Source organism: Pipra filicauda, unplaced genomic scaffold (assembly GCF_003945595.2).
Source record: "Pipra filicauda isolate LSUMZ 115617 unplaced genomic scaffold, ASM394559v2 scaffold285_size1263560_pilon, whole genome shotgun sequence".
Classification (NCBI taxonomy): domain Eukaryota; kingdom Metazoa; phylum Chordata; class Aves; order Passeriformes; family Pipridae; genus Pipra; species Pipra filicauda.
This window is the reverse complement of record NW_024104404.1, coordinates 1,163,089-1,175,609: the sequence shown is the minus strand read 5'-3', so window position 1 is coordinate 1,175,609 and position 12,521 is coordinate 1,163,089. Positions and strand designations below refer to the sequence as shown.

Genomic DNA, 12,521 nt, shown 5'->3' with positions numbered 1-12,521 from the left:
GGCGGGAGCGCGCCCGGGATGGGCGGGATGGGACGAGATGGGAGGAACCAATTGCGTGCGTGAGGGAAGGGAAGGGAGGGGACGGCGGAGCTATTTACGGAATGACACGCGAGGTTGGGAAAGACCTCTGAGGCCGTCGAGTCTAGCCTATGATCCGACACCGCTAGAGCAGGGCGCTAAGTCTTGTCCTTAAGCAACTCCGGGGACCGTGAGTCCACCGCCTCTCCGGGCAGCCCATTACAATGACTAAAATTCTCCACAGTGAGAATTAAGGCTGACAGAGGGCGGGGGGCAAAAAAGCACGGAGGGAAGATTCGTCCCCGCCCAGCCTCGGAGATGGGCCCCTATGTCAGCATTTATTGCAATTGTGGAACTGTTCTCATCTCGCTGCGCTTCTCTCCCCCACTTCCTGGGGAATGGTTGGGTCCCGCTGGGCGAGCTTGCTGAGGGAAGCCGGCGACGACAAGAACAAGAAGCGTTGGTGGTATAGTGGTTAGCATAGCTGCCTTCCAAGCAGTTGACCCGGGTTCGATTCCCGGCCAACGCAGCTCAATGTTTTAATCCCATTTTTTTTTTCTTTCCCCCCGTTTCTCACCTATTCCGAAGCGATACGAGACACCCCCTGGCAAGCGGGGCGAGCTTTTCGCCCGCCTGAAGAGCCCCGCTGGTCAGTGATGGGGCACACGGTGCTCTTACAGCTCATGGCGGGGGCCCCGAACCGTCGGCGGGGAAGTAAATAAATCAGAAGGAGAAGAAAAAAAAAACCCAGCAGAAAACGGGGAAATAACCCAAACCATAAAAGAACCCCGCAGAGCAAACCAACTGAAAAAACGCGCCTCATGAAAGCAAAACAGGTGTTTCCGCCCGGGATCGAACCGGGGACCTTTCGCGTGTGAGGCGAACGTGATAACCGCTACACTACGGAAACCCGCTGTACGGGACCTTCCCGGGCGGTTCCCATGTTTGCTCTTTCCCGCCACAGTGGCTGAGGGGACGCGTGTGTCTCTCACGGCAACCTCAAATAAAACCCTCCCCAAACACCAAGAGACGCCACGCGGGTCTCCAGCGATTCGCGTTAATGAGTAATTAGCGCTCCCACAGCCCCGCTCGCCTCAGGAGGTGGCAGAGCTGCGCGTCCCCGGGCAGCGCCTCAGGGCTCCGGGCACGGCCGCGCGGGGAGGTTCCCGCTGAGGGGGCGCAGGGCTCCGCTGAAGAGCTGTCTTTTTTTCCCTAAAGCAGCTGCCACCAGATGTCGGTAGAATAGTGGAGACAGGGAGTGGAGCTCCCTGGAGAGATGCTCAGGAGGGAGAGGGATCCCTCCGGCCCAGGGGACAGTGGCTGGATGAGGAACGGCCCTCAAGGACAGGCCTTGGTGGGCTCCTTGCTGTGGGGGGAAGTTTCTCCTCCCTGTAAACGAAGCTTCTCTGACGGGTCAGACTGTTCTCATCGTGGAATCAGAAAATCCCAGGATGGTTTGGGTTGGAAGGACCTCAAAGCTCATCCAGTTCCACCCCCTGCCATGGGCAGGAGCACCTTCCACCAGCCCAGGATGCTCCAACCTGGCCTTGGACACTTCCAGGGATCCAGAGGCAGCCACAGCTTCTCTGGAAAATCCATCCCAGTCCCTCCCCACCCTCAGTCAAGAGCTGACAATCCCAGATGGTTCCAGGAATATGTTTGTTCCTCTTCTTTTACCTTACTGCAATGTTAACAATTTACACATCCACGGCAATCCTTCTCTTTTTGGTCAGACCTCAGCCCTTGGAATCAGGTGGTAACACGAGAATTATTTTTTCCTGCGTTGTTTTCTTGGTTGAAGTGTGTTTTACGCTCTGCTGGCTGCAGAGAAAAGCTTAGAAGGGAGAAATGAATCATAAAATCAGACGAAAGCAAGAAGAACCTCACTTTTAATAACACTTGCTCTTAATAAAATCTACACTTAATTTTACAATTTAATTTTACAGTTTTGTAGCCGATCTCTATTTGGGGCCAAACAGAGGGTTGTCACGTGTCATTTACCTTCAGGTCTTGCCAGTGCTTTATTCTGATCTGACTTATGATAAGGATTATTAGTGTTACATCCAAGCCCACAACAAACCTGATGTCTTGGGGCTTGTTTGCTTCGTGTTGTTGTTAAACACCCTGGAGTGAAATTCTTTTTGCCTGCAGCTGCCAGAGCTGCAGGAGAGGACTGGCTCCAACCTTTGCACTGAGCATCAGTGCTGGGGACAAACCTAATCTATAGCTGGGGACAAAGTCCCCTCCCTCGAGCAGAAGGAAGTGGAGCTGTAAGTGCCCCAAGACCATTCGTGGAAAGATGAAAATTTGGGTTTTGTTTTCTTCCACAGACCTCTTTCAGCCCAGGAAAGGAGCTGCAGAGCAGACAGCGCCAGGGAGGAGGCTCTTGGAAGGAGCCTGTGGGAGGCAGAGGCGGGAACTCAGTGAAAGACATCGTGCTGCCAGTGTTCCCTCCCAAACCCACACAGATCCCGAGGTGATCCCTCCTTCGGGCAGCGCCGGGCTCTGGTAACCTTGGCACACACCGTGTAGGTGGGTCGTGGGCTCTGGGTCCTCCTTTGGGGGCCCACACAAAGCTCCCTCTTCCCACCAGCTGGAATGGCTCCCGAGGATGTTCCTGCCTTTCTGACAAAGACCCATTGTCGGGGACTGCTCCAACTTTGCCCGCAGGACAAAGAGCCTGGCGGCGTTTCAGTCTCCCCTCCAAGCCCCCGACTCATCCCACTCCCTCTGCTCCCAGCACTTCCAACCCCTGCGAGTGTGGGAGCCCCCTCTGCCTCACCCCCTCCCCACCGACAGTCCCCAGAGCACCAGAAAGGACTGTCACATAAACACCCAGGAAAAAAGAAGAAGCACCGGGGGACTCGTTTGGAGGCGAGGGATGGATATTCCCTTCTATTATCACCAGCATCTGCCCTTTCCGAGCGAGGAGCCCTCCCCCAGCCTCGGCCGTGCTCGGCTTTGTTTCCCTGCCACGCTGCACAGTCCCATTCTCCCCTTTTCCTCCCTCCACTCCCCGATCCAAGAGGGGAGCTGGGAGCACTGTGTGGAGCAGGAGAGCTGACAATCAGGGCCAGGAGACAAGGCTGCCTTGCACAATACCCCCCCCCCCCCCTCCCCAATTAGCCATTCATTTCTTCTCCCTCTGAAACGGGGAGCGCAGCCCTTGTGTGCCGGGAGATAAAACAAGACCGGGCTTCAATAGCACTGATTTAAATTAGGTCAGGCTGCCTTTTGTGTGGCGGGGACCACACAATAGCAGTCACACGACGGTGGAGGGGAGCAGCATAAAGGAAAAAGAGGCCAAGCAAGTGGCACAGATGCTGGGAGTCGGTGGGTGCTGGGGGGTGAGGGGTGTGTGCGGCGGTAGCAGAGGGGGCAGACGCTCAGCCAGCACGTGATGCTGAGGCATAAAAGGGGCAACGTGGTCAGCAGGGGACAGAGAAGGTCAAACGCTGCCTGTGCAGAGAGAAAATCGTCAGCTGGTTCTGCCACGCCACAGCCATGTGCCCTTGGAACTGGCTTTTATCCACAACTGGTTGTGAGGCAAAGGGGTGGCAAGTTTTGGGCCCCTCAGGACAAGAAACACTGAGGGGTGGGAGTGTGTCCAGAGGAAGCAACGGAGCTGGGGAAGGGGCTGGAGCACAAGGAGAGGCTGAGGGAGCTGGGGGGGCTCAGCCTGGAGAAAAGGAGGCTCAGGGGGGACCTTCTCCCTCTCTACAACTCCCTGACAGGAGGGGGGAGTCAGAAGGGGGTCAGGCTCTGCTCCCAGGGAATAAGGGACAGGATGAGAGGAAACAGCCTCAGGTTATGCCAGGGGAGGGTCAAGTTGAACATTAGGAAAAATTTCTTCACTGTTAAGCTCTGGAATAGGCTGTTTAGGGCAGTGGTGGAGTCACCAACCCTGGAAGTGTTCAAAAAATACGTGGATGTGGCACGTGGGGACATGATTTGGTGGTGAACATGGTGATGGTGCTGGGTCGATGGCTGGGCTTGATGATCTCTGGGTTCTTTTCCAATGTCAATGGTTCCATGATTCCATGATTTTAATGATCTTGCCATATAACATCCTCCCTGAGCTCTAGCACAACTTCTGTTGGTCATGTGGGGGGAAGGCCCAGAGATGCTGCTTTTCCTCTTGGAAGAAAAAGGGAATTGCAGAGGGACAGCAGTTTGGACAACACTCTCCAGCACATGGTGGGATTGTTGGGGTTGTCCTGTTCAGGGCCAGGAGTTGAGCTGGTGATCCTTTTGGGCCCCTTCCCTTTTGGGATATCCCGTGATTCCATGACCTGGGTTGCAATCCCCAGCTTTTCCAAGGTTTCCAATCACTTTCCCTTCACATGTTCACCAAAACTCCACTCCTGGCCTGAGCACCTGGTGTGCTGTGAAACCCTACACCGGGTTCTTTATGGATCAGTGAGTTTGGGGAAAAAAAACCAACAACTCCTTCAACATGATCTCTGAACCCAGATTCTCAAAGCCATCAGTGTCTGCCCTCAGAGAGAGGCCCTGGGGAGAGTTTTCCAGGAGGATGTGAGTGCTGGAGCCTTGTCCCAGCTTTCACCCCAGTTCCATTAATATCCATACCGTGATTAAAATGGAAATGCAGATGTTCATGTTTATTTGGCTGCAGGAGGACACAGGAGCAGTGTTTTCATGAGCAACAACAGCCTGCTCAGAGCTACCAGCAAGAGCCTGACCTTCCCAGCAAGCTGTTGTCCTGCTTCAAACGAGTTTATCCAGGCAAATCCATATGCAAAGGAAGGGCAGGTAAGTTTAAAAACAAGGCTTCACCCCTTCAGGTGTCTCAGGCAGAAACTTCTCACATAAAAAATGGTCTTTTGTGCCCCGGATTGGGCTTTTTAAAGGTAACACTTTGCTCCAGCTGGGCCAAAAAAAAGTGCTGATGGGAGAAAATACGGGTGTGGAAATGTGGAAAGACATAATCAGCCACTTAATTCAGCCTTTTTGAAAGCTCAACTCGATATTCTTTGGCAGTTGCAAGGGGGGAAAAAAGCCGTAAATGAAAACAATATTTAAGCAAAACGTTTCTTGTGTTAGTTACAAAGTCGTAATTTTCATGCTACAGTTACAAGCAGTATCATTCCCACTACTGATCGGAGAAAAGCAGGAGAGCCAAAGCACTGAGTGTGCCAGCCAGTGCCAAAAAGAGAAAACTAGGTTAAACTCTGAGCTATCAGTTATTCCCACTCTCCTTCATTTGTTTGTTCACACATGAATAATTGTTTTTTAAAACCCAAGACGATTTTGAGCCCCTCTGGGCCATCACCTGACCCTCGATGTCCTACACAACTCCCAGGTTGGTTTAAACACCCCCCTTCCCACGGGCCCAGGCGCAGGCAGTGGAATATTTGGTGATATCGGAAAGACAGACACTAAAAATAAGCCCTCCTTTTTTAACAGTAAGTGTAATTAAGCACTGAAATAGTGCCTGTTGGAGGGAGGTGGCCCTGGAGGCACCGAGCCAAAACGAGACATGTTGCTAAAAGGTATGTTCCCGTTCACCAGATGGTCAGAGCTTTGATGCCTGTGAAATTATCCACCCAGTTCCTGTAGGAAGCCCGTCTGGAGCGACCATAATAGCCCTAATTTCGCTCAGAACACAAATATATGGTTGCTAGTTGTCCCTGCTTTGCTGCTATACTGTTTGGCATATTTTTTGTGAGAACACAAGGAAACCCAACACAAAGGCAGGGCCCGCTTTGGTTGTGGTTTTGTTTTGCTCCCCAAAGCCCCCGTGCACGCTGGAGGTGGGCAGAAAACAAAAGCAGTGGAAATGTGGCAGCACAAAAACCTGTGTTCTGTCAGGGGAGGTTTGGGATGGATCTCAGGGAAAGGTTCTTCCCCCAGAGGGTGGGTGGGCACTGCCCAGGCTCCCCAGGGTTTGAGCACAGCCCCAAGGCTGCCAGAGCTCCAGGAGGGTTTGGATGATCCTCTGAGGGATTGTTGGGGTGTCCTGGGCAGGCCCAGGAGTTGGACTGATGGTCCTTGCAGGGTATTCCATGGTTTTATGACCTGAGTTGTTCTGTGATCCATTTGCTGCTTCCTCTGGTGCCTCTCCCTGCAGAGGCAGAAGAGGCAAAACTCCAGCCCTTGTCCACAACTTACAGGTGTGATGGTTGTGGGTTCCAAACAAAAAGATCAAAAAATTCTGTTTAATCATGCTGATAGTGCACCCATCCATATACATACATAAATCACAGCTACACAGTTAGATGCATACAGTTAGAAATTGTCACTCTCCAGCAAATGGCATCATCTGGGATGCTCCCAAGTCCTGATTTTGTAAATCCCAATATTCCTGAGATGGACTCTCTAACCTGACATTCTCATTGGACTCCTTCAGCTCCCCAACAACCCCAAACCCCACTGCAGAAACTAAGATGTTTTACAGAGGCTGTTTCATTCCTTGGCTATTTATTTGCTGGTTTGGGCTGGGGTATTTTTTTATTATTATTATTATTATTTGTTTTGTTTATTTTTTTCTTTTATCAGCTCCAGCCGAGACAGGAGAGGGTGGGAGGAGGGGTTTGTTCCTCTGGAGATAACAGGAGGCTGTGTCTGTGCAGCCATGGTGACAAGATCCAGGGCGCTTTCTGCCTTCCAAGCAATTTGCTCCCCACCCCTGGCTCCCAAGGAAAAGTGGGGCAGAGAGAGAGAGAGAGAGAGAGAGAGAGAGAAGAGCTTTTGTTTCTCAAGTGCTTCAGCTGTTACTACTAATTAAGCAAAGAGCCCCAGTGCCTTCCCACCTCCCAGGCCGAGGAGGATGGAGCTGGGGCAAAAGGAGAGCCAAGAGGCTGAGCTGTGGTGTGGCAGCTCCCTGCTCTCCCTGGAAGGCTCCTCTTCCCGGGCTGGCTGACCTGTGCCATCCCAAAGCCTCAGATTCCCCCTGTGCCATCCCAAAGCCTCAGATTCCCCCTTCCTGGGCTGGCTGACCTGTGCCATCCCAAAGCCTCAGATTCCCCCTGTGCCATCCCAAAGCCTCAGATTCCCCCTGTGCCATCCCAAAGCCTCAGATTCCCCCTGTGCCATCCCAAAGCCTCAGATTCCCCCTTCCCAGGCTGGCTGACCTGTGCCATCCCAAAGCCTCAGATTCCCTGGCTGCAGGGGGGAAGGAAGGAGAGAGCCCGAGCTCAGCACGAGGCCAGATGGAAACCACCACCCCGCTGCTCAAGGTGTTATTATGGGTTTAATGCAATATGTTCCCGGCTTCCCAGACACGCTGACTATCAGCAGATTGCTCTTTCCTCCTCCAGTTTTCCCTGGATGTCACCCCCTTCCCTCTGAGGTGCCAGCCCCTGCCCTGAGGTCTAACAGCATTTCTGCAACCTCCCCGGCGTGGCTGGTTTTAACCCTCTCTGGCATCACTGGGATGTGCTGGAGGAGCAGGTGAGGTGCCAGCAGCCAGGGATGGGGCAGGTGGCCTTGGCACGGCCAGGTGGGCTTTTTGGGATGAGGAGAGCGAGGTGGGCAGAGAACAGAGCTGGTGGCAGAGGAACCACACAGCCCCTGCCCAGCTCTGCCATGGGAAACACTGCACACCTGTGGGAAGGACGGCCAGGAGGGAGAGAGGGTGGAGATGTGGAGAGAGGAAAAAATTAGTGCTGGGAATAGGAATGCTGCAGGAACCCACCAGCCCGTGGAATGGAGGTCTGAGCCCTGGCTCAGCTCTGGGAGGTGCCCACCAAGGACTGAAGGAGCGATGCAGGTCACGGCTGCTCCTCTGCACCCCCTGAACTCCGCTGGATATCTCCAGCCCGGGATCTCACAGGGAGAAATTTAGGGCCTCACTTGGAAACAGATGGTCTCCCTCTTGGGCCCCATCTGCCAGGCAGCACTGGAGCAGTTGGTCTCTGCACTGCTGAGCAGAATCTTATTTACTTTCCCCTCCTGTCAGCAAGGTGATCTCGGGGTAACTCGGCCCTGCTGGCACAGCCCCGATTTCCAGGAACAGCCAGGAACTCCGAGGTGCAGGAGTGTAACCCCAGAGCCAGAGAGGGCCAGGCACCACAGGATCAGCCAGCCCTGATCTCCATCAGCATCCAGCCTGGGGACAGGGCTGTGCTTGCAAGAGGTCAGGATGTTTGGGAAGCCCTTTGTTTGGAAGAAAGCCCATGGGTGAAAGGAGCAATCCAGAGGGAAGTTTCTCCAGGCACAGGCTGCAGGAGAGGTGCCAGGAGCCTTGTCCATGATGAATCCATTGGTACCTGGACTGCTGAGGAACACAGGGTGTGTTTGGTGGAGGTGTTTGGCACTGACCTTCCCTGGAACCAAGCTCTGAGTGTGCATGGTGCTCCTGAACTGAGACAGAGGGAATAAGGAGGCAGCAGCCTGCCTTCTGAGTGTGATTTTTGGGGTGTCCTGGCCATCTGGAAACCCTGGTGAGCTCAGCTTGCTCAGCCTCAGTGTTTCTGACCAGGCAGAAAGGTGGTGGCTGCTCTGGAAAAGTTCAGCCTTAATACTTGGAAATGTCTGGCAGAAATCCTTGTCAGCAGAAAACCTGATGGGCCTGTGAGGAGAGGCTGAGGGAGCTGGGGGGGCTCAGCCTGGAGAAGAGGAGGCTCAGGGGAGACCTCCTCACTCTCTGCAACTCCCTGACAGGAGGGGGGAGCCAGCTGGGGGTCTGGCTCGTCTCCCAGGAACCAGCAGTAGGACAAGAGGGCTGGGTCTGAAGCTGTGCCAGGGGAGGTTTAGGTTGGACATTAGGAAGAATTTCTTTGCAGAGAGGGTGCTCAGCCATTGGAATGGGCTGCCCAGGGAGGGGGTGGATTCTCCATCCCTGGAGGTTTTTAAGCTGAGACTGGATGTGGCATCAGTGCCATGGGCTGGGAACCACAGCAGGGTTGGATCAAGAGTTGGATTGATGATCTCAGAGGTCCTTTCCAACCCAGCTGATTCTCTGATTCTGTAATTCTGTGGTGGCTGCTCTGGAAAAGTTCGGCCTTAATGCTTGGAAATCTCCAGCAGAAATCCTTGTCAGCAGAAAGCCTGGGTCTGATCCGTCCTGTGTGCTGGACTCTTCCCCCTCAGCTTCCAAAGACGGGGCAGGAGGGGTTGGAGAGACGGAGCTGCACCCGGCAAACACCCCTTTTCTCCCCGCTCAGGACACAGGCAGCCTCCACCCAGCAGGGACACAGAGCAGTGTCTCCTGCCAGCATTAAGCACACACAAAAATAGCAGGTGAGAGCAGCTCCCCTCGAGCAGCACCAGCCGAGATTGCTGAGAAAAGAACTTCACTCCTTCCTTTCTGGGTCCTGCTGCTGCACCGGGGGCCGGGCAGGATATCAGCCAGCCGTGCACCGGCTCATGTTCTCCAGAGCCCCCAGCCCCAGCAGCCAGGTCCTGCTCTCTCAGGTTGCCAGGTTAGGCAGGCAGCCCTCTAATGGTGCTGGGTGAGCAGAGGGCACGGAGCACCACTTTATCCCCACTTTATCCCCTCCCCTGAGGGTTCCCATCCAGGGAGGCTCCAGCCGGGATGCTGCCGGCGGCAGCTCGGCACTAATCAACCCCGAGGCAGAAGGTGGAAACTTTCTGCTTGCAGCCACTTAGTTTCATTAGAAGCATCAAAAGAGAAAACAGGGCCTCAGGTGGGGCAGGGAGATGCAAGGGATGGGGGAGAGGGGCTTTGCAGCCTGGTTGTTATGTGGTTTTTAGCAGGGCAGCTTCAGCTGGGGCTGGAGGGGAGAGGGGCAGAGGCAGCCCAGGGCTGGGGCCTGTCACCCCCTGCTCAGAGCTGGCTGGAGATCAGGCTCAGGAAAACCAGCTCCATTTCACGACACCAGAAATAGTCTGAGCAGAAGCCCCAACCCTGCCCCATGCTCCCTCCTTGCCTCGCTTCCCCTTCTGCAAAAATTTTGTCTGAATTTCTTTTCAGTTCCCTTGTGCACCAGAAATTTTATCCCCTTTTCCCAGCGCTCCGTTCCAGGATTTATTATCCCCATCACTGTGAAGAATTTCCCCTCGAGTCTGGCCCAAAGTCTTCCTCGCTCAACACAAACATGATGCTGTTCAGAGGTGGAATATTAAGAGCTGGAATTGCTGCCTAATAACGTATTGATTTCAGTGTGAGCTGAGCTCAATGAGAGGAGTCTGCCCGGCCTTGCTCCATCCCCCTGGTGCCCCAGGAGAGTGTTTGGTGTGAGACTAAATGCCTCTGTAAGTGCCTCTCAGCTCCCTGCTCACTGAGAGCTGCTCTGCACAGACACTCTGGATCAGGCCTGGAATCACATTTCCTTTTGGCAGGAGGGGTTTTATCAGCCCCAGTCTCCCTGGGCAGCATGAACTGTGTGGCTTTAGGTTCTCCTGAGCGGGACTGGCAGCCCAGCCAGGCAGGAATTCTGCCACCAGCAGCACCACCTACCCCTCACCTCCCACTTCACTCGTGTCCTCACCCAGGAGCAGGAATAAACTCGACTGCTCACCTCTAAACCTGATTTCCCTGCTTAGATCTTTCACTAAGGCACCTCAAATAAAGCAACACGTGCAGGAGTTGGACTCAGTGATCCCTGTTGGTCCCTTCCAACTTAAATATTCCATGTTCTGTGCACCCTGGTGGCTCTGGGAGGGTTTTGGGAGGGGACAGAGCTGTGCACAGCTGGCAGGCAGGTAGTGCTGGGGGTTTGCTCACTGCCCAGGGGCAGCAGCTGGGATCTGGAATCAGAGAAGATCCATCATTTGGTTCCTGTCTCTGGTTAATTCTGCCCCACATTATCTGCAGAGCTCAATCCTGCATCCAGCTCCCCTTCCTCTGTGGGCAGCAGCATCTCCACCCTTCTTTCCAGCCTGGGAAAGGGATCTCTGTGGCTCAGAGGGGATGACACAGGTCCTGAAGGCCAACATTTGCCTCTCTGGTTCTCCCTGTGCCTGCAGCAGCTTTCCCTGAGGTGGCAAAGGAGAGCTGTGGGGTTGGTGAGGGCTGTGACACAGGATCGAATCCTGTTGAACCAGGATTACTTTAACAGGAGACAGAGCTCAGAGAGGGGTTGTAAATCCTGCAGCAGCTCCTGGACCCACCAGTGACCCTGGCCAGCTCCTCTTGCCTTTGTATTTCTCTTTGCCCTGTAGGAAAGCAGGGATCTGCAGCCAGGGAGCAGCAGCTCTTTCCATAAATGAGGCAGGAAAAAGCAGCCAGAGGAACAGATCCCAGATTCCTCAAGCACCACTCGTGAAAAAAGTATTGCCTCTTGTTCCTGTTCTGTGGACATGGATGTTCTATTATTCCCACATGGATGAGCAGCTGTTTTCAGGGGAGCTCCTGTCCCTCTTTGTTTGTTAGCCTTGGAGATTTCAGCAGGAATAACCATGTTTGTAGCCCCCTGCCCTGTTCTCCAGCAGGAATAACTCTCTTTGGAACCCCTGCCCTGTTCTCCAGCAGGAATAACCGTGTTTGGAGATCCCTGCCCTGTTCTCCAGCAAGAATAACCATGTTTGCAGCCTCCTACCAAATTCTCCAGCAGGAAAAACTGTCTTTGCAGCCCCCTGCCCTGTTCTCCAGCAGGAATAACCGTGTTTGGAGCCCCCTGCTCTGTTCTCCAGCAGGAATAACTCTCTTTGGAGCCCTCTGCCCTGTTCTCCAGCAGGAATAACCATGTTTGGAGCCCCCTGCCCTGTTCTCCAGCAGGAATAACCATGTTTGGAGCCCCCTGCTCTGTTCTCCAGCAGGAATAACTCTCTTTGGAGCCCTCTGCCCTGTTCTACAGTGGGAATAACCATGTTTGGAGCCCCCTGCCCTGTTCTCCAGCAGGAATAACCGTGTTTGCAGCCCCTTCCCTGTTCTCCAGCAGGAATAACCGTGTTTGCAGCCCCTTCCCTGTTCTCCAGCAGGAATAACCGTGTTTGCAGCCCCTTCCCTGTTCTCCAGCAGGAATAACCGTGTTTGCAGCCCCTTCCCTGTTCTCCAGCAGGAATAACCGTGTTTGCAGCCCCTTCCCCGTTCTCCAGCGGTTTCTCGCCGGGATGGAGAGGAGCAGGGACAGGGAGCGCGGCAGCCAGGAGGTGGAGCAGCTCGGCTCCTCAGCGAGGAGCAGCGGGGTAGGGAGAGAAACCCCGGCCCTCAGCAGGGCTCTTCTCCCTGATGGAGCAGCTGCGGCCGCTGCTTTCCGTGTGTTTGTGCAGAAGCAAAAGGACTCCCCGGGCCGGGGACGCGGGGCCTTTCATTTTCTTCAAGGGCTCTCGAGGCAGAGCTCATTGTGCCCGCTCGGAATGAATCCTGCCAGGCCCCAGCCTGCTCGTGGCCTGCCCGTGCTGGAGGTCAAGACATGCCTTCCATTCCCTTCCCTTCTCTCCAGGACAATGGATACCCCGGGATGGAGCCGCACGGACAGCCAGGGCCTGAGCCTGGTGAAGGACACACGGTTTGGAGCCTCCAGGAGTGGGATTCTCCAAGTCTCCCAGCAGCAGCTGCTGCCTGACAGCTCTGTCCCGTTCCCTGGGGCACATCCCTGTCCCCCCCAAGCCCAGGGACCCCCCGTGTGCCCCAG

At 54.4% G+C, this 12,521-nt stretch overlaps 2 non-coding genes across 2 annotated transcripts; one reads left to right on the top strand and one right to left on the bottom strand.

Annotated features, from left to right (window-relative positions):
- Positions 1-475: 475 nt before the first annotated feature.
- Positions 476-547, top strand: TRNAG-UCC. The gene has a single exon. It is a non-coding gene; the product is annotated as a tRNA-Gly (tRNA).
- A 308-nt stretch (positions 548-855) lies between these two features.
- Positions 856-928, bottom strand: TRNAV-CAC. Its single transcript has one exon. It is a non-coding gene; the product is annotated as a tRNA-Val (tRNA).
- Between the last annotated feature and the right edge of the window lie 11,593 nt (positions 929-12,521).